This window comes from Lissotriton vulgaris, chromosome 1_1 (genome assembly GCF_964263255.1).
Source record: "Lissotriton vulgaris chromosome 1_1, aLisVul1.2, whole genome shotgun sequence".
NCBI lineage: Eukaryota > Metazoa > Chordata > Amphibia > Caudata > Salamandridae > Lissotriton > Lissotriton vulgaris.
Genome location: NC_141685.1, coordinates 1,929,113,418 through 1,929,134,794, shown reverse-complemented (window position 1 = coordinate 1,929,134,794; position 21,377 = coordinate 1,929,113,418).

The window sequence follows — 21,377 nt, the reverse complement described above, 5'->3', positions numbered from 1 at the left end:
ACTAGATGAAGGCTTTTTATTCAGCACTCCGACCTTTGACAGCTCCTGCATGGGCTTCTGAGCAAAATGTTGGTGCTTGGCAGGTATTCTTCTGCAAATTAAGTACTGACAAGATCTTAGAGAATCGGGACTTGAGTCAGTAGTTCATCATCATCATATGAACTTTGGGCCTCATTACGATGATGGACAGACTTCAGTCTGTCCGCCATCGTTTCCTATCTGGGTCCGCCCGCCAACCATGTAGCAGGGCCACAATAGGAATTAGGATGCAACTGTCATCGAGGCGGTCGCGTCACCCAATTTTCACATTGCAGAGGGTGCTGCTGGCTGTAGCACCTGCTGCACAGTTAAAAAGGGATGTTGTACACATCCGTGTACTACGTGACAGGCACCATGCAGTGCCTTTCACTTGGTACAGGGATATGCTGTTATGGACGAATCTAGGACCCTAGTGTAATTTTCCTGATTCATGCCCATATATAGGTATAAATCACCCGATCCTTATGTAGGCATAGAAATCATACCCTTATTTAGACTGAGCCTATGCAGCCCAAATAAGGCATGGCTACTTCCACTAAGTTCCGAGAATCCACAATGATTTCTTGGAAAAACCCGCCTTCTGTAGCTAGGGACTTCCCCTTGCCTGAATACTAGTTTATCCAGGAAATCATGGCGTTTTCAAAGAACTGAGTCTTTGATGACGTTATTATGTCCAATCATACGTCAAACTTGGCACCTTCAAGGTATAAATATGCCTACATTTGCCCAGACAAACACACAGTGGTTTGGAGCAGTTCGACCATCTACTTGCCCGACGCGCCCTGCAGCAGCAAGTGCCGAAGGAAGCCGCACTCCAGCTGACGCACTGAGAGACGCTGTCTTTTCTCCTGCCGAGAAATCCAGCTCCAGTGTTTCCAGGTTACCCTTGCGGGTTGCTGGGAAATTGAGTCCTGAGAGAGAGATACAAGACCTCCTTCATTCTAAAACCAAGGTACGGAGCTGATTAGACGCTTAGAGAATTCTTGGAATAGATTCTTGGCAAAAGAATACTAAACTTAAGCTACACCTCACTTACTTCTTCCCTCGTACTAGACCTAGGTTAGGTACACAGGGGTAGGCGTATTTTAGAAGCACCAGTTGAGTACTTTTAGTCATTATTTATCAATGAATGTATCTTATGTTATTTTATATGGCTTAGAAACCATACCATGCATTTACCGTATTATTTTATAATACTATTCATACTGTACGCATTATACTTTATAAATATTTTTTATTGGGTACGCCCATCTCTCTATTTTCTCAGCACCTCTGGTGAAACGAAGCATGCACGATTGGCTGAGTAAAATAGCCATCTATTGTTTCCGCGACTCTAGAGATTGATTTCTTATTCTTGAGAAACAAAGTTGTCATGTTTATGCGGTTGTCAGAAACTAATCCCTTCTTGTGAATTCGAGAACGTTTCTAGTGACCTCTGAGTTAGCTGGCACTCACAATTAAGTCTAACATATACGATAGAGACCTAGTCGACCTCAGTCCTACGTCTATACTATACAATATGTTATTCCAATGCGCAGAGCCTATTGGGAATATAGGAACTACACTACAATGTAGGGGGGGCACCATACATGCCCCCAAAATCCAAAGGAGAGTTCCAGGGGGGAAGGTTGGGCTGCTAAGGGCCCTCAATGTCCTTCCCTCCAGTCTTTTTAAGGCAGTTGAACTGCCATGGAAAGGCTGCCATGGATTGACATCCTAATCTGACCGCCGCCATTCTGGGCTATGCAGGCAGTCCGACTGGCGGCTGGATTCAATCCGAATCTCGGAACTGTGGTGGTCGGAGTTTCCGACACCACCAATCTGACCGCGATCTTAATGTGGAAGTCTGATTGGCCTTTACGATTGGCGGGGGACCACCACCGACGGGCTGATGGTGACGAACCTTCCGCTATTGTAATGAGCCCATTTATTTTGATCACAATGGATCATAAAAGTGTGAACAAACAAACAACACAATAGACATATACATAAAAAATAAATGTTTAAATATGACGGTAAATAAAACTTTCTGGTAAAAAAATACTATTAAAAGGCACTGGTATTCAATACACAGCCACTACTAAAAGTTTAAGGATAGAAGAGTCACAAATGATACCTACATCTATAGGATATAAAATGTCTCATCACAGCATCTCACAATTTATTAAAATTCATATAAAAACTTTGTGGCAGACTGTATAAGTTTTGCTCGCTCAATCCAAAAAGCCTTAAAAACACATGGCCACACAAAAGACTACAATCTGACTGGTTACACTCTGCAATACTGTGAACGTTTCCCTGAGCACCCAACAACCCAAATTTAAGCACAAGGGAGCAATCCATTTTACAAGTATTTGTTTATAAAAAGGGCAAAAGAACAAATCACGAATAGACGTTTCTGATTATTCCTCACAGTTTGGACACAATTCACCACTTCGCCCCTTTTCCTGTTGCCATCGGCTGGTAAATTACCTTATGGGTAGGGTACCAGCTCTAAATTGCAGTTGAATTTTCCTAGCCACTGGAGTATCAATTTCATCGAAAATGCCTTCATAGGCACACAATGTTTTCCGGTCAATAAAAGACACAGAAGGAGAGCCCTTGCTCTGCCTAACATTATTGGCTGCCACATTTTACCTAAAAAGTCACTTTATACTGGCCTTCCCAATCAAATACATGCTTTTGGGAGTGATCTAATATTCATCCAGTTTCAAGTTATAAAATAGATCCTTCATAGCACAGAGCCATGGTATTTTCCGTGCATACTGGGGACCAAAAGTTCTTTATTACCCTCACTATAAGAATCAAGGGAAGGTGGTGTCCATAACCTATACCAAAAAGTCAGCATTCTGCATTCTATCTTGTCGGCAATTTTCTTTTGGGCCAAGTCTAAATAAAGAGGGGTCAATGGTGTGCTTACAGGTAGATTCAGTTGAATTCTTAAAAAATTGCTCTGCTATGAATAGGCCCTCGAATAACCCCACAGGTCAGTGCTGTAGAGAACCACCCCTAAGGACTTCACATTATCAATTTCTAGTGCTGGAGCTACCCTTTTGTTGTTGTTTTCCTATGGATATTTCCTATATGTGCTTCGTGTTGAATCAAGGAAAAGTGGGTTTTTCCACCTGTGGTGCCCAACATAGGTTCTTGGTCAATTTGATCCCCAAGTACCACATCTAAAATTGTATCACTCACTAACATCTTCCTCTTGCAGAGAGTCAACAACTGTCTACTAAAATCATGCATTTGCTCTTGGAGCTATTAGGCTCCAAGCCTCGATCCACACAAAACAATTGGAAAGAATTCAGAGGTTGTTGTAAATCCCGCAGTGATTTAGAAATTAACAAATTATTGTCTGTGAAATGAAGTGAAGAAACCCTCTGCCCACCTATGTTCGGTACATCACACCCATCTTGGTCTAAGAAGCCAATTACACACATTATGTACAACGTAAAAAGTGTGGGCACCAGAACACACCTTTGCCGAACCCCTGATCAATACGGATCGGTCAAGGTCCGTTCTGCCCCCACTTCACCTGGACAGGTATATCGGCATATAGCCTCACAATGATGTCTAACAAGGGGGCTGGTAGTCCCATCCCTTCGAGAACCTTCGATAATTTAGCTTGGGCACTAGATCAAAAGCTGTACGAAGATCAACAAAGGCAATGTTGGACTTGGCCCTGAACGTTTTGCCTTCCTACAGTATTTTGTCTGACCTGTCTTTGTTGGTTTTATGATTCTGGGCAATTTACCACTGCTGATCAGTGCTTAAGTGCATATGCTCTCCTATTATAAATTGATGTATGGATTAGTGACTCCATGATTGGCTGATTTGGTTTACTTGTCAGACCCTAGTACAGTGCACTGAGTGTGCCCGGGGCTTCTAAACCAGATGCTGCTAGTGGGCTTGCAGCACTGGTTGTGCCACCCACAGAAGCAGCCTGTAAATGTGTGTCTCAGGTCAGCCATTGCAGAGCTTGTGTGCAGTCTGGTACTGCCATGCTGACTGGGCAAGTGCACCCACTTGCCAGTCCCTAAACCTTCCCTTTTCTTCATATCAGACACCCCTATAGTAGGCCCAAGGGCAGGGTGCATTGTAAGTATAAGGTAGGACAAGCCCTGATGTGTGTGGCATGTACTAATAGTGAATTTCAGCCATTTTCGTTTTTCACTATTGCAAACCTATCTCTTCTCCATAGGCCAGAATGGGCAGTTAGATTATTACATTTTATAATCCCAACTGACTCAGGGAACATGGTGGAAATTCGAGTTTAGTATGCCTGAACTCAGAATGAAAAAATACATCTTTCAGTGAAGTTAGTTTTAACATTCTGTGTTTGAAAACACCACTTTTAGAAAGTAGGTATTTTCTTGTCTAACTATCCCAAGCCTGCCTCTGCTAGGTTGTGTATTCCTTGTCTGGAGTTTGAGTAACAGGGCTGGGGGATTCCAGGAGACAGAATGAGTCAGCCCAGTGGTGAATAGAGAGATCTGCTTGTAGATGGGATGGAGGAGTTGCACCTGGGACCTGAATAGGACTGTGCCCGCCCCCACAGTGCTGGATCCACCCCTGTGGTATGTCTGATGTCTCTGCCCTGCACTGTGAAAGGAGAGAAGGAATCAGGTCAACATAGTGCTCCAGGGCTGTGCTTGCCTTCCACTATGCTGGCTCCACCTCCTGTGGGACGTCTGATGTTTCTGCCCTGCACTGTGAAAAGAAAGAAGGAGTCTTGTAAACAGAGTGCTCCAGAACTGGTTTCGACTGGGCAAAGGCCCTTCTGCCCTCAGAGGACAAAGGATTTTGGGGCATAAATATTGGGACCCTGATCTCAAGAAATTATATAACCTTTGGACAAACAAGAAGAAACCTCTGCTGAGGAGAGGAACCTGAAGAAACTGAGGAGAGACTATTCCTAAGCTGAAGTGCTGCTTAGGGGATGGGCCTGCAGTGGTTGCCTTACTGCCAAAGAGATGAGAAAGGGACTTTGTGTACTTTGCTTTCAACTTGTGAAGGATCTCCAAGGGCTTGGAAAAGAGATTGCCTCCTGCTGAAGTCATAGAGACAAGAGACTTTAACCCCCAGATCCCCAGAGCTCTTTTGGACATGCCTGCTGCTGTTTTGGGCCTTCTGAGCAATTGCGTGTCGCAAGGAGCTGGAAGCACGACGCAACGAAGAGGAAGCGTGTCGCCATCGCTGCTGCTGCCGTCGCACTTCTGAACAAGGGTGTCACCGCTGGAGTTGTCGCACTGCACCGCATCGAGAGAAGTGTCTCGCAACCAAGAGGAAGAGTGTCGCCGTCGCTGCTGCCTGCCGTTGCACTTCTGAACAAGGGAGTCACCACTGGAACTGTTGCATTGCACCGCATCGAGGAAAGCTCCTTGCATCCCCCGAGACGTGCGCTGCCGTCAGAACTGCTGTCCTCGCATTTCAGAACAAGGATGTCGCCGCTGTAGTTGTCGCATTGTGTGGAAGCTTTACGCAAACATGGGAGAAGAGTGTCACAGCTGAAGCTGTTGCCATTGCACTTCTGAACAAGGGCGCTCCGCTGCAGTCCACGCATCGAACAGAGAAGTTCTCGCATCCCTGGAGAAGCGTGCCTCATCTGGAAGATCTTCGCGTCTTTATTTCTTTGCATCAGAACTTTGCCGCATTTCCCTCGCTGCGACATTGCTTGTCGTGGAAGTTCAATGCATCGTAAGGTACATTAACGCAAAGTGTCGCATCTTAAGAACTGAACTTAACTAAACTAAAACTACCATCTTAACGTAACAGTATTGTGTATTTTTGTCGTTTATGGTCTTGTGGCAAATCTATATAAAAACCTTGTGTGGTGTCCATCTGTAGTGTTGTCACTGGGTTAATGTATGTGGTCAAAAATGCTTTACACACTGCTTCTGAGATAAGCCTGTCTGCTCGTGCCAGCTACAAAGGGGGTGAGCAAGGGATATTTTAGAAGTGTAATCCCCTTATCCTAGACTAGAGGCAAGGGTCCCTATTTGTCACAGGTACCTACCTGTGCCAACTAGAGACCCCCAAATCTAACAGGAAGGATAATATTTGCCTTTGCCTATGATCACCTCTCTTCATTACATACATGCAAAACGAAACATCTGATCCAATGTACTCCCATTTTGCCGAAAGCCTGCCTGCCAGTCCGTAAAAATGCTCTCATGTCTAATACACTCCTATACGCGAGCCAGTACCTGCTTGCAAAGATTTTATTTTAGGGAATCAATTAGACTTGTTGGGGGATAATTGGCCGGGTTAGCCCTGTCCCCTTTTTTATAGATGGTAATGATTTTGTCTAGTGTCCAGGAAAGTGGAATCTTCATTCCAGCCAAGATTGTGTTGGAGAGCAGATTGACCCCCAGATTTCTGGATTTTAACTATATAAGTAGTAAGGCAGTCTGTCTGGCCCCAGGGATGGAGGAATTTATAGATAATGAATGTTTCAATAAGGGTAAAGGACAAATCAGCAGCTTTGGAAGTGAAACTGGGTTGAATAGTCTTTGAATCGCTCTCATTAGTGTCACATTTGAGAGAGAAGAGCTGTTCAAAATGAGCTGTCCAGCCTTGTGACTGGATGCAAAAATCAAGGATCGAATGACGATCATTAAAACAGCCAGCTGCTATCTTCCAAAAGGATTTATTGTCTTTTTTGTATATTGCCACATGCAATTCAGACTAAAGAGAACACTCCCATTCTCTCTACGCTTTAGATATCAAATACTGGTTCAACTTCCTGTACTCAACTATATCGGGCTGAATAGCCACAATAAGCTCACTCTTGGGGGCATATTATCAAGGGGGTTTATCTCCGCTTTTTTGGCTTTGAAAGCCAAGAAAGCGGAGATAAAATTATCTCCCTATTACCTAGCTGTCGCTAACACCAGTTAGCGACAGCTAGTAGGAGATAGCGACCATCTTGGGCCCCACTTTGCATGTCAGTGATATTTATCACTAATGACATGCAAAGTGGGCGTGCCAAGATGTTAGTAACTGAAAACAGTCGCTAACATCGCTATCTCCTATTACCAACTTTTGGAGATATTCGCGCTAAGCGCGAATATCTCCAAAAGCTAACACCTGCTCTGAGCAGTTCTTAGCCATGTTATCCAATGGGAGGTGGATAACATGGCTAAGAGCATTAGCTCGGTAATGCATGAATATCGCTGACTTTTCAGCGATATTCATGCATTGCGACGATTTTTATCGCATTTGCGATAAACCTTGGTAATACCAAGGTTTATTTGCGGTAAAAATCGCCGCAGCTCAGCGGTAAATATTTGTCTCTAACCAAGCAATAGCGATAATTATCGCTATTGCTTGGTCATATGCCGTTTGGTTTTCCTACATGCACTGTTACACCAGTTTCCAGGGTTGGGAGCATTATTCCCCTTTCAACTATGTTTTCCCAAAACATATCTAGCAGTTTCAGTAGTTCTTAAAAGCAGTCCTCCCACACATATCAGCAAAGTTCATAAATATTAGTGGCAGCAGAAGTTTGATTTTGTCTTTCCTCTGCTCTTGGACTTCACCATTCTACACACATTCCGTCCTCAGTCTAGCTCTCCTATTTTTTTAATTCAGCAATCTCGGAAGTAAAGCTCATAAAGATCACTTACTCGACAATACTAGGAAACATGCACGCAGATGTGTGGGCTTTGAAACTGAAAGTACAGAAGATTTGCTCTCCTTGTTTCCCAGATTGCAGCCGTCATTAGTAATGCGGAACATGTCCCATGAATATTCCACAATGCTGTTCCTTCTAAAGGAGAAATTAGAATAAACATACTGTAATTCTATTACTTGCCGGGATGCCTGCGAGCTAATAAGTAAAACATGAATTCAATTCCCCTCGAAGTAATGGAGTGAAACTGCCCACACAATTATTTTCAACAGAATGAGTCCACTCTGATCTCACGACAGCAGGCCACTGCTCTCCCAGCCCATTTTTATGGCAATTGGTGGGTTTTTTAATGTTATAATTTATTTCTGAACATATGCATGTGTCTTTATTATACACAAGCAATAGTGGTAGTAGGCCTCTCGTTGACCAGAAGGCCATTAAAGCTGGTCAAAGCTGTCAAAGATGTGATATACCATAAATATGTGTAATGGCAGAAGAAATGTTATTGCATTTAACTCTCTGAAGATGACGAACAGGGGGGCATATTATCAAGGGGGTTTATCTCCGCTTTTTTGGCTTTGAAAGCCAAGAAAGCGGAGATAAAATTATCTCCCTATTACCAAGCTGTCGCTAACACCAGTTAGCGACAGCTAGTAGGAGATAGCGACCATCTTGGGCCCCACTTTGCATGTCAGTGATATTTATCACTAATGAGATGCAAAGTGGGCGTGCCAAGATGTTAGAGACTGAAAACAGTCGCTAACATCGCTATCTCCTATTACCAACTTTTGGAGATATTCGCGCTAAGCGGGAATATCTCCAAAAGCTAACACCTGCCCTGAGCAGTTCTTAGCCATGTTATCCAATGGGAGGTGGATAACATGGCTAAGAGCATTTGCTCGATAATGCATGAATATCGCTGACTTTTCAGCGATATTCATGCATTTCGGCCGTTTTTTATCGCATTTGCGATAAACCTTGTTAATAGCAAGGTTTATCTGCGATAAAAACCGCCGATGTGCGGCGATAATTTTTGTCTCTAAACAAGTTAGAGACAAAAATTATCGCTAGTTGTTGGTAATATGCCCCAGGGTCTTTTTGTCACAGTGGTAACACTCCTAGTATGCATTATGTAAGCCACCATTATGTCTCCATCACAGCAGCAGGAAGGGGCTCTTCTATAATATGAATCTCGATAGGTGGGGCCTTTAAATCATAAATGAAATGACAATGTGGTATCAGACCTAAACTACTCTCTTCCTGGTGCTAAAGTAAGGGAGGTTAACAAACTTAGCGTGATTTACATTTCCAACATATACACATGCATGTCAGCGAGAAAACTATTAAATGATGCTATTGACATTGGACGCAAAAGACACAAAATTGATGGACGGAATGCAGAACAAATCAAAACATGCACCCCCAGTCAAGAGGTTAAAACCATGCCACCCCAGTTTAATAATACCTGGCCATATGCAAATCAGCCTTGACCCTGTGCCTCATGGGAACTATCCAGCCTGAACTGCCAAGCCAGGTCCTCCCTGGACCGGAAACAAGCATCTTAAGAACGGTTTCGGGGTTTCACCCCTCTATAGCTTGATTCCACGGGCATAGTGAGCCCAGGAGCCTCATCTGAGCATACCTGGCGCACTTAGGGCGAGAAAGTAAAAGACACACAATGATGGACGAATTGCAGAACAAATCAAAACATTCACCCCGTCAAGAGATCTGGGTTAAATGCATCATTCTTTTGCTCACCATGCCACGCCAGTTTAGACCTGGCCAAATGCAAATCAGTCTTGACCCTGTGCCTCATGGGAACAGTCCAGCCCGAACTGCCAAGCCAGGTCCTTCCTGGACCATAAACAAACATCCTAGGACCGGTTTCGGGGTTTCACCTCTCTTCAGCCAGGATAGCTTGATTCCAGTGACATTGGGACAGTCAAGGACATTTTTTCTATTACACGAGGAGTTTTAAAAGCACTGTTAATCGAAATTAGCACAACAGTGTAACTGTTTACTCACATTCACATGTGTACATATTATGGAGACATGTACGAAAGTAATTTACCCCAGTTCTAAATGACAATTGAAAAGCATGACTTAAAGACATTCATATTTATTTTCGTTTCTTGGAACACCACTTTTATCCTACCCCCTAGCCAAATGGCTTAATTTGCGAAAAAAATAGTGCCAGGACCATCATCAGGAGGACACGTCTGCTTGCACCCATCATTGCTGCTGTCAGTTCTAACAATTATAGTAACAACCAAACTACTAACCATCACACACGTACAAGTGTAACAATTCTATTTCAGTCCCCTAAACCTATAAGAATGGCTTAAGCAGCAGGTATTAGTCATGTTTAATCAATCAATCAATCTCTTTATTCGATCCATTTAAAATACAGATCATAAAAGTTCAAAAGCACATTTAAAAATAAATATGTACACATTTGAAACAAAGTCCATTCCTTTATACAGAGAGTCACTCCTATAATGCTCGCGTTGTGACCCTATATACTGTACAGTGCTGATATACTTCATGACCATAGCAAGATTAAAATGGGATATAAAACCAAACTAGCAATGAGTCAAAGTTCCTTAAAAACTATGATGCGCAACCCCTATTTAGCATCTTAGCTGCTTTGGAACGTCCAGCTCCAGTGCTGAACGTTCCATTGCGCAGGTGCAGTTGGAACCTCCAACGGCCGATGGCAGCACTCCCGAGGTAGTGATGCCGTCGGCCGCTGGACGGGCGCAGCGCTTAAGGGGTTAAAAACATCAGGTAAAAAGGAAAACAATAAGAACATAGGGCCACCACAATGTGACTTCAGTACTGAAATAGACCACATTTTTTAGCACAAACACCTCCTAGTCACCTTTAGACAAACTAGGGCTACAAAAATGTTCTTCTACTTAGGCAGGCCCATAAGAGAGAAGCTATTGAAAAGCATATAAAAGGGTCACAATGTTTCTTTAAGAAATATATGTGGGTGCATTGCTTAAATTAACATTGTCTTAAAATTAGGAGGATACATTTCTCGCGTTCTTCCTAAAAAAACACAAAATATGAATAAGTGGAGGTAAGACTGCTTTGAGCCATTATCGCATGGGCAAAGTGTTAGATCAGTGTGGCTAAACTTTCTTGCTGGAAAGCCCTACATCAGGGGGACTAAGTTCATACGGAGCCACAGCAAGGATGCATCTATGCTGCAGTAATCCAGTAGTTTCTAAATAAGAATACTCCCCCAATAATATTTGTGGTGTCAGTTGATATAACATAACTGATTGCTTTGCGCAGTTGATTTCCTGGCGGTCATAGATAGCCTTGGATAAATAAATAGCCTTTAGTTCTTTCTTCGAGATCTTCTGTCATACGCTAGGGTCATTTAATAATTATGCTAACCACAGTGTGGTCAAATTTGACTTTACATACTGGAGCCAAGTGATTTTATGATTATTATCTAATTTTAGACAATTTTTTATGACACCACGGAGCCGCAGGTTGGCGTAATTCGGAGCGAGGCAGTGTAGACCGGCACAAATCAGTGGGCGACACCCTTCCCTACCCGTTACAGAGGCTCGTGGAGCATTATCTCCTACATTACATAATTAACATTTTAGAGGTACTATTAGGTAACGTATTAAGTGCATGAGATTCCTGCATTTTGTTTTTTCACTTTTATATATAGCACACCTTCATATTTGATAACAACATAGTGAGTACTGAGTGGATCTGTCAGTCCTGATGAATAAGCCTTGATGCTTCGAAACATGTTCACTTTATAGGAGGATCCGCATATTGTAAGCAGTACATCTCTGCATCACCCTTTTAACAGGTCCATCCTCAACGACCTATTAAAGTTTATTAAGTCCATGAGGCCAGGTCCTTTTTAATCCACTTTTTTCATATTCACTCCAGACCCTTATGCTCACTACCCCTACACAACACATAGTATAGTAAGAACAGTGCTCCCGCGTATGCGCAGGTCATAGCACACCCCTTCCTGCAGCGGGACGGGAAGACTCCTGTGATGAAGCATGACACCAAGGGCCCTTTAGCTGTGTGACGGGTATTTAAGCAAACACTGTGTGTATCCATTCCAGGATGAAAAACACACTTCCCTAAACACAGTAAAACTTTAATTAAAAAAAAACATTTAAGGTGGATCTCTTTGATTTGACTACAGAGTATTAGAGGCGGACGTTTATACCCTGAGTGTCCGTATATGACACTACCTCTTCACTCCCTATTTTTGATATTTAAAGCAATTTTTAAGATAGACTGTGTTAGGTTTACTGTGTCCCTTCGCCATATGGAATGCAATAACATAATCAGGGCTAGCTTTATACAGTCTGACACGTAAGCTAATCCCTGCACTAGATGACAGATGTAATTCGGAGAAGAGCTGGGAAGGGAGACTAGTCTCTAAAAAAATCTGTCTTCAAGGTTTTGAAGTTGAGCTACGGGAGCCATATTCCACACTCCTGCCCCATAAGATACAGCAGATATTATATTTACTCTGTATATCTTTTTTATTGGCTCAAAAGGTTTTGAACCCAGCTTCTTGGCGAAGCAAGAAATTGCTGCCATACTACTCTCAATCAATAGGGCCCTGTTGTCCACCATGTTTAGCCAAGACTGTTTTTATCAAACAGGATTCCAAGGTACCGAAAAGATTCTACCACCTCTAATCTCCATGTACCTATGTGGAAGTGGGGTGTGCTTTTGGATGGAGATGCCCCTGCCATGAGAACAAAGGATTTATATTTGTTCATCCTCAGGTCCAGTGAGGACATAAAGGCTACATATGCAGTTATTAAACATTGGAGGGCCTGACCCGTTTTAGCAATTAAAACCGCTTCATCGGCATAAACCAATATTGGTACATTAAGTTTATCAAAAACAGGAACATCTGGTGTTGACCCAGTGCGGGCTTCCTCAACCCATTTGTATAGATTGAAAATAAAATCATACGAGGACACACCCTTGTCTTACCTCCATGGTGATGTTAAATGATCGCATACATTCACAGTTTTTACCATAACAAACACATGCAGTTGAGCTGGAATACAGTTGACAAATTAAATTAATTATTGCTATCTCAATTCTCTTCATCTCCATTATGTTCCATACCGCCTGATTCATGAAGCAAAATTGCACTCGCAAAGGGCAAGATTCTCAGAATCTTGCCTTTTGCGAGTGCAATTTTGGCATTTGGGATTCACAATCCCAAATGCTAAAATCGCTATTGAGGAATTAGCAAATATGCGAGGATTAGCATTTAAGGAATCTCTATTAGAGATTCCTTAAATGCTATTCATGACACTTGCAAAAATTGCGATTTAGCAAAATTGGGCCGCTATTTACCGAGAGGTCAGACCTCTCGGTAAATAGCAAAAACATAGAAAAATGCTTTTAAAAGCATTTTTCTAAGTTGCATGTTGCACACACACATGTCCTTTGGACATGTGTGTGCGCAACACCTGTTCAAATGTGCATTTTAGGGGTGCTACAGGGTGTCCTTTGGACACCCCTGGCACCCTTAAAATCGCTATCTGATTTGCGAGTAGCAAATTGCTACTCGCAAATAAGGGATACTCCCCATTCATTCCTATGGGCCTTTTGGCCCATAGGATTGAATGGGGAGAAATTCCTTTTTTTGCGAGTAGCAAATTGCTACTCGCAAATAGAGAACATGTAGGAATCGCTATTGATTTAGCAATTCCTACATGAATGCCGTTTTGCGTGTCCTCAATAGCGAGTCGCTATGATTCGCTATTAGGGCCACGCAAAACGGCCCGTACATGAATCAGGCTGATAGTTTGGAATGGCTAACACAGTCAAATGCTGCTGTTAAGTTCATGAAGGCCATAAAGGTCTGGCCGCCCTTAGCTCTAGTATGTGTATCTATGGTCAGACTTAAATTGAGGCATTGATCTATTGTGCCCCAACTGCTTTGAAAGCCAAAATGCTCCTGGATCAAAATGTCCTTCTCCCTTGCCCACTCTTCCATCTTATGTAGCAACAAATGTTTAATCTATATGGAAATTATAAACAACTGTTGTTGGGCTTGTCTCCAAATTAGACACACAGCGCCACCATGTGGTTGACTGCCATTAGTGCCGGTGTTGGCAATTAAAAGCCAGTGCCAAGCACTGGAAACCACCAGCTCAAATTAATCACTGTCTACATTTTCAAATGATTCTCTAAGCTCCTTCTCCATTTTCCATACTGCCTGTACTTTTCTTTTTCAGATTTGGCTCACCAGTGCAGCTGACTGCATGACCTATTGTACGATTTTGTAAAAAATGTAAATAAAGAGAGTGTTGGTGATGGAGCAAGGATTTGCCCGTAAAACGCCTTGCTCGTATGCAAAACCCTTGTCTAAACTGCATAATAATATTAACCTCGTTATTCGTCATTTATAAAGCGTTTTCCCAACACGCGGGTGTCCCCAGGATGCTTGCTTGTTTGTCTTTTCGTACTAAAACGAAGCTTGCACTGAAAATGGCTGCTTTGCCGAAATTCAGTCTGCGCATGCGTCGGTCATACCCATGTGATGTGACGCACTCGCATTCTGGAGGGATTCTGTGCTCATGCGCATTGATGCTAAACATGGCCGCTTGTCTCTCACCACGCTCTCTGCTCGCTGCAGCTGCTTTAGCCTATCTGTCTTTTCGCACTAATCCTTAATGCTATAGTCATTATAAAGTAAGGGTTGGTTAAGTTTTATCTTGGTATACAGTGCGATCGTTTTTATGTATGATTTTAATTTGTTTTCGCTTACTTTTCATGTACCGCGTCTTTGTGGGCTGGGGCAATCATGAGCGGAGCCATACTTGAAGCTCTGCTGGGCACCGTCACATGACCGGAGAAAGTTCCAACCGCGCAGAAGCTAAATCTAGCCAGCTGGCTCCTGAAGCACAATGCGCCTGGGAACATCGCTGGGAATACGGAGTCTTACCTTGGAAAAAGCAATACTGTTGCTACCTATTGTGAACTGTCCTGTACTACTGTATTCCATGCATGGGAACGTGAACTCGGGGGGCGGGTGTGCAAAATTGAATATTAAACATGAGAAAACTGAATTCTAGGAGGTGGTAATGACCGCACCACCTCTCCTGACCAATCACAATGTGGGAAACTGTCACTTGCAACATTAGTGGGTGGTCTAGGGGTTCCCAAAACCGTATAATTGCCCTAGTTTAGCTTAGGAAAATTGTCCGACTTGTCCGAGTAGCAGACCTGTCACTGACCCTACGATCTCAATAGGTACTCATTCTGAAAGTGCTGCGGAGCACTTTGTCCATACTTTCCACAATCTCCTAAGGGGTGGAAAATCCTAAGTGCTGGCGAAGCACTTTACTGGGGAATTCGAAAAATCCAATCGGGGTTTCTGGCGGATTACTTGCAGGAGGGGGTAACGCAGGCGTTGCTGTCCGAAGCTGTGGGTGTTGGTCGTACCCTGGGAGGCCCAATCTTTGACCTGAACCTGAGGGGTATCCTGTCCTTACTGTCCGTGAGCTGTACCTGCTCGCATTCTGACATTCCCTTTCTGAGGGTCCCTGTCCCCGTCTTCCCAACTGACCCGTGGCCAGGGTTGGTCTTCAATCTGAACTAGGTAAATATAGATTGTGGGTTTACGTCTCTCTCTCTCTCTCTCTTTTATCTGATCGGGTAAAAGCATTCTTACCTGTGTTATTGTTTTATTGCCATTGCGATTATATGTGTCTGAATTTTAGTTGGTTCCTTCTCTCCCCCCCCTCCTTTAGAAACTCATTGATTTTATAAAACCATAGCATGTTCCCGTTTTTTCCCCTTTCCTTTAGTGGTTTGCAGTGAACTTAGCAAGAATAGCTTAAATACTTAGGTTAAGTACATGTTCTAGGTCTCATCCCCAATCCTACGTTCTAGTATAAAATTGCAGTGACTAGTTTTTGTTCTAAAACTTCTACCTTTAGTTTCCCATATATCCTAATGGTCTTATTTTTGATGCAAAGTTACCTATTGGTGTTGATTTTAATGTTTGATATATTACTCTGTGTATCGCTTATTATCTTGGCATCTTCTCTTTGAATTCTTATATAAAGTTTCTTTGACTTCATCAGGTGTCTGTGGTCATTTTACAGAATTGTGGAAAGTATATTACTGATTTTAAAGTGTATTGGATGTTAGGCCTGTCTACTATTTTCCCTAATAGCTCCAGGTCCGTCGTAAGAATTGTGCCTGTGGTAAGTCGGGTACATGGTAAGCAGAGGTAAATCCAAACTTGATTACTCTTAGCAGCGTGCAGGAGGAGAAATCCTCACCCGGATCACCCAATCAAAGTAGTGGAGTAATAAAAGGTTTCTTTTCACGCCAAGGGCCCAGTGCGTGTGAAGGAATTGGTAACTCGGGTGACCTGGGGAAAACTGCGCGCTCTAGCAGTAATTTCTGGCAGCCAGAGGATGGTTTGGACTAGTTAGATTAGGTAGACAGGATAGGTCATAAACAAACCGTGAAAATAAAACGTGCTGCTGATTTCTACTGTATTTTTTCGAAATTTATGAAATGTGTTTTTTTTTATATAAATGTACATGATTTTGCATTGCTGCTATAAATATTGCATGTTGAATTAACCCAGAATTGTTTGTCAATGTTCAGTGTAGTCCGAATCCCCGGGGAAGTATTTTAGCTAAACGGTGAGTAGAATCCGGTTAGCTGTTGAAGTCACTAAGTTTGAATCATTAGTGCAGGGTTAAAAGAGTAACTGGAAGCACTAATTAGGACCTTTGTTTCTGGAGTGAATGATAGCTACGAGTCCATTATAAAACTTTCATTGCGATATCACCTAGTAAGGGTCGCATACGGAAGGAGTAGTAGGGTCTCCGAGGCTTGTCTGGTAAGTAAAATAGATCGCTGGTGAAATCCTGGCTCAGTACATATCCCCGACTAAGGTGGATGAGCCAGAAGAATAACGGGTTCTATGTTACTAGTGTGAAGGGACAGGCAAAGAAGTCTATCCAGAGTGAATGAAAAGTAGACAGAAGTGGTTTACTAGTAGCGAAAGAAAAGTCTTTTCTCTCTTTAGAACACTCAGACATAGTGGCAAACGTTGTGTGTTATTGACTAAAACTTGCACTCGCACTTTAGAGAGAGTAAAAAGTTTCCGTTACCTTGTGAAGGAGGGAGTCAGTCGGAGAGCTGCTCTGACGTCACTCCGTGCCGCGCTGGTATTGGTCAAAACAGCGGGTGGGTAGCGGAGCTGAATTTGTAAAGGAGGGGTGAGTGCCGAAGCGTGAGACTCTGTCTTGCGAAAAGGCCGCGCACCCATTGGTTAACCGTAGTTGTATTCTCTGACCTGATTGGGTGGTGCGAAATAAAAGTCGCGCTAACATTGGAAGCACGAAAGTAAACAAAATTAATCAAGCCGAGTTAGAAGCGAGTCTGGAGAGTTGCATGTGGTATCCAGATTTCATACCGAATCCAAAGTACCTAGGATTTCATAAGGATCAGCTTATACGAGGTAGACCGCACATGATGTATGGAATAAAGAGAAAATTGTCATTCTCGGATAAAGTAAAGAATTTTTTCAAAACTGACAAGCCCATTAGAACAAGGGAAGGCGTACTCATTCCCCCGCCAAATACCCCTGCCTCTTTCATGTTGTTTGATAAAGGGTATCACACTTGTGTCTGGCTAGAAAATTGGGCAAAGTATACTGTAGATGACGGAGTCCTAGCATTCCCTGTTGAAGGTACATTTAATGGTCGGATCCTGTTTAACTTAAGGACCCGCATGAATGAATTACACCCTAGACCTAGGTTGACCCAGTACGAAGCTTTGGAGGAATGGGAGATTGAGGCTGCAGAGAGAGATAAACCCCGAATGGATAAGGGAGTGAGTAAGTGGTATCCCAGACTTCCAACGCCAACCAAAGAGCAGAAAATGAAACAGTGGAGGCAGTCTATGTTAACTGAAGGGCTGTTCCCCATGATGGGGGTATTAGAGGAGAAAAGAGGAAAAAGTAAAGAAAAGACCCATCACCTAGCACCTATGGGGGACATAGAAGATGAACACCTGGAAGACTTGTTAATGAAGAATCCACCTCCCTATGTAGCAGAATCAGAACCGGTGCATTCTCAAAATCCCTTTACAAATTACCCCCGAAGTAGGAGGGATAGTGAGACAGACGGGACAGCTACAAGCAGTAAACATAGTGGAAGGGATGGGTTTTGCAGACCTAAATCCACAGTCCCGAATTATCAGCCATTCGGGGAAAGTCCCCCTCGATTGGTTGCCCCGACTGCCCCGAGTATTTATCCGTCCCTAGTACCTCAGGTATTGCATGGCAATTCTGCTGAAAGGGGGTTGCAGGAAAAAGAGAGAGAAGCCCTGACTAAACAGCGAGAGGAATTAGTCAGAACCATTGCCCAGATGCATCCCCATCCTGATTCCTTGACCATTCCGGTAACTATTGGTCCTGCTATCCCAATGTATAAAAATGACCTGAATAGTCCCCTTCCTCCTGTTATCACCCCAATACTGCCTACTCCTAGCTTCCAGGCCCCGAGGAAGGAAGTATTCATAGATGAGGATCAGGAAAGTGAGTGTGAATCTGGAAGTTTGATGGATCTGCCCATAAGGGAGTCAAGGGCCAGTGTAGTAAGGACAAGAAGTCAGCCCAGACAAAAGGAAGTGGTGATTGAAAGTGCAACTGGAATTAGGAACGCCTCTTTAGTTTCCCCTGAAGAATTAGACAGATGGACAAAGGAGATAGAGAAGGAGACCGCTCCCCAACCTAAAGCATTGGAAATATATAAATTAAGAATAGAAATAGAAGAAATGATGGCTGGGAACGTGGGAGTTGAGCGCCTGAGCTCGTATAATGAAGAAGAGTTACTATTCATCAGTAAAAATCTTACCCGGAGTGCTAGAGTGCTCCATGAAAAGATAATGGATGCAGCCACAGAAATGGGAGTTGATGTTAGTCGCTCCAAAATTCTTCAGAAACCTTACAGAGTAGACTTCTCAGACAAGGATTTAGAAAGCCTGAATGTGATGGGAAAGCAGATCCAAGTAAGAGAGTTGTTGAAAATCCTGCAGAAATGGGGCGAAGTGGGGAAATGGAGAACAAGGTGGGCAAAGAAAAAGGAAGGCAGCAGGGCTGGGTCCGTAACTTCAGAATTCGTATTAAAGGAAGTAACCCCAACAGAAAAATTGTGCCCCATGAGAGAGGTCCCGGGAGGAAAATATGTCCATGTCCCTTGGTCCAGACAAGACATTGTGTCATTTACAAACGACTTCCCGAAATTACGTGAGAAACCAGTTGACTGGTACAGACAGGTAGAACGTTTCATAAAAGTTCAGAAATGCCTGCTGAAAGACCTGGATGGGTTTTTCGACATTGTGGTCCCTGTAGATCTGTGGACGGAATGTAAGATAGAAATTGATTGGCCTAATGATGAATATCCCAGGGATGAGAAAACGGGGGCCCCTTCACCGGATGTAATGAGGAAATATGACCAGGTCATACAGTACCTTAAGAAAAAGGTGCCAGCAAAGGAGACGGATTGGACCCGTATAGATAGAACCACCCAAGAACGTGATGAAACGGTGCATTCATTTTATGAAAGGTTACTGCAGGTATTCAAAACTTACAGTGGTATCGATAATGTAGACATGAAAGACATGACGCATTTCAGTTACAGGTTTGTGCTAGGATTAAGGCCTGAAATCTCACAATGGATTCGAGATAACAAAATCAGTTGGCAGGGAAAACCCATAGATGATGTCCTGAAATATGCAAAATACTGCGAAGATGAAATCGAGAATAAAAAGAAAGCTCTCAAGGAGAAAGTGATGTGGGCACAGGTAAAATTAGCTGAACAGCAAGAAAAACAGTTAAGTAAAATGACTTCTGATAATAGTGTTCCGAATACCAATTCTGGGGGGGGAGGAAAGCCCAGACCTAAAATGAGTCGTGAAGAGGCCATGAAAAAGTTTCGTGCCATGGGTGCGGCCAGATGGGGCATTGGAGAGACGAGTGTCCACACCTACAGGCCGGTAATGCCCCTGTAAATGGTTTAAATCCACAGGTGCCGAAAGAGGGGACAAGAAAACCCCAGCAACAGGTAAAATTACCTCCAGTACCCCGCGCTCCTAGACAGAATTTTAAGAGTCAGGGTCAGCAGAATGAGAGGGCGGAAGTATGGGAGGTTGAGAGTGAAAGAAATGCTGTCATTCCACAGTACTTGCTAAATGATACCTTCCTTTGTGAAGATCAAGATTGACGGGGCCTGAGAGGGGAGGATGAGGAGTGCGTACTTGGCGCCTCCTTACCGGTAGACCAGACTGGACCATACATTGAAGGAAAGGTAGAGGGAAAAGACGTCACCTTTCTGTTGGACACTGGTGCTACCAGATCTACTGTAAGAACAGTGGATGTTCCTAACCTACCCCTCTCGGGAGAAGCAATCCAAGTAGTGGGAGTCTCGAATCAGATAATAAGTACCCCTGTAACTGAACCAATGGAGATTTCTATAGGAAATTTCAAGGAAATGCACAGATTTGTGGTCTGTGATTCCAGTCCTGTAAACCTACTAGGACGTGATTTGTTGTGCAAGATGCGTTGTACCATTTTCTGCACACCAAATGGCGTTGAAATTCAGACCCCCGATGAAGATGGCCTGTACAAACTGATGTTAGTCAGACAAGATGCTGATATCAAGCCTTTGACAATTGAGGATTTACCTGAGGAACTCCAGCTAAGAGTGGTACCAGAAGTGTGGGATTTCACAGGAAAAGATGTAGGCCTGATGGCAAATGTGGACCCAGTTAAAATAGCAATAAAAACTAATGCTGTATACCCGAAAACCAGACAGTACAAAATGAGTGCAGAAGTAAAGGCAGGAGTAGCGACTGAAATTACGAGGCTGCTCGAAGCAGAAATAATAGAAGAAGTGTTGAGCAGCCCCTGTAATTCGCCTATCATTGGGATCAAAAAGCCTAGTGGGAAGTACCGGGTGGTGCAAGATTTGCGCAAGGTAAACCAAATTGTTGTGCCTTGCTGTCCTATTGTACCCAACCCTGCAGTAATACTATACCAGATTCCCTGGAATGCAGAATGGTTCACTGTCATCGATCTGTGCCACGCATTCTTTTCCATCCCATTGCATCCCGAAAGCAAATTCCTTTTCAGTTTTGAATTTGACAGCCATATCTATGTCTGGAATCGTGTCCCCCAGGGGTACACCGAAAGTCCATCGATTTTCAACCAGATACTGAAAAAGTGCCTTGAATCCCTAGTGCTGCCAAGAGAGTCTGTTTTGGTGCAGTACATAGATGACCTGTTAGTGGCATCTAAAACCCAGTCTGACTGTGTCACTGACACAATTGCCTTGCTGAATCACCTAGGAAAAGGAGGACATAAAGTGTCGCCTGACAAATTACAATTCTGTAAAAACTCAGTAAAATATCTGGGGCACCAGATAGAAAAAGGAATCAGGAAGGTCACTACCGAAAGGATCAAAATAATTAAAGCAATGGAACTGCCCACCACCCAGAAAGAGGTGAGAATGTTCTTGGGAGTTGTGGGTTACTGCAGACAATGGATTGTAGGATTTGCAGCTCTAGCCCGACCCCTGATAAATATGACAAAGAAAGGAGTGGAAGACCCCGTCCACTGGGACAGTGAAAGCATGAATGCTTGGGTAACTCT